This window comes from Echinococcus granulosus, assembly GCF_000524195.1.
Source record: "Echinococcus granulosus chromosome Unknown EG_S00196, whole genome shotgun sequence".
Taxonomy (NCBI): domain Eukaryota; kingdom Metazoa; phylum Platyhelminthes; class Cestoda; order Cyclophyllidea; family Taeniidae; genus Echinococcus; species Echinococcus granulosus.
Window position 1 is genome coordinate 6,309 of NW_020170576.1, and position 1,346 is coordinate 7,654.

A 1,346-nucleotide genomic window follows, 5' to 3' on the forward strand; every position below is an offset into this window, starting at 1 on the left:
TGTTGAAAACCTCAGGATAGATGTAGGCAAATCATGACCCAAATCACTAGAATTTGGTGAAATAAGCGCCGCCATTGAAATTAGATGTGTACTTTTACAGTACAATTTAGTTAGAAACAGGCATGTCATTAAAAGGAAAATGTGTAAATAATTTGATGCCATGAATTTAGTGAATCACTGTAGGTACAGCCCAAGCTGAAGGTGGATCCCTTCAACACGGCAATTCTTCCTAGCCATGCGTCGGCTCCTTAATCAATCCACCTGGCTATTTGCGGTAATTGAACCACCTCAAACGCCGTATTGCAAAAATCTAGTCAGAAACTAAAAGATGTAAAATGTACAGGGAGGAGAGGTGGGATCGAGTGGGTGCAGTTGGTAATTTGAACAGTTGGAATCGCACAGTCCACTTGGTGGTGATTTGGGACACAGGAAACACTATATTACCCTTTATGTCAGCGAGTGTTGGATATTTGAAATGTGAGTTTTAGATTGAGCAGTGGATGTTGAAAACTGAATCTTCTTTGGCTATTCCTGCGCCTCAAGCATTAAATGTATTTGGTGCAACTTGAATGAGAGAGGGTCGCAACATATGCTAGTTACATCATCCCGTTGAAATGCAAACTTGAGCACCGAAGTTTGAGCTGGGGTTTTCGTAAGCCAAATTGGAAAAACATCTTGCCGCAAAAATTAAATTCCCCTAAGAATCCTTCTTACCACCTACTTTGGATGGTTACGCGCAAAATCTAAATAGTACACAGGAGACATTTAATAACGAAGGTGATCCCCCTTAGCATAACAAATGCAACAGCATGGAATATGTTCCATAATTCAGCAGATAATCCGAGTGTTTTGCGAACAGGCTCTCATGATATGCTTTGTGTAAACCTTAAAATGGACAAATCGAGCCTCGTCTACTAGTAAAACGGAAATAAATGATTTCGGTTTTACCGGAGTTCCTCCGAAATTTGGCAGATGAAGGGAATGACGCTACATTACGCAGTTTCTAAACAGAGCCGGACATGATTTATCAGTGATTAGGAGCATGCAACTAATTTCCTTTCCCTCTAACAAAAAATTTACACCAGAGACATTTTAGACTGCTTTCATCAATTTACACTAGAGACATTTAAGACTACTTACATCATTTAATTCATGAAATCTCAACCGCTAGAGGTATTTCTATCAAGAACAGTCATAATGTTGGGTTCCATTACATCCTTTGATTATTTTATTGCATAAAAATATGCAAATCACTTCCAATTATCCAATGCTCTACAATATGGAGTCGTCGATTGCTGTGAACTATGCGATGAGTACATTCCATTCCGTCGCTTCTAAAAAGTGCA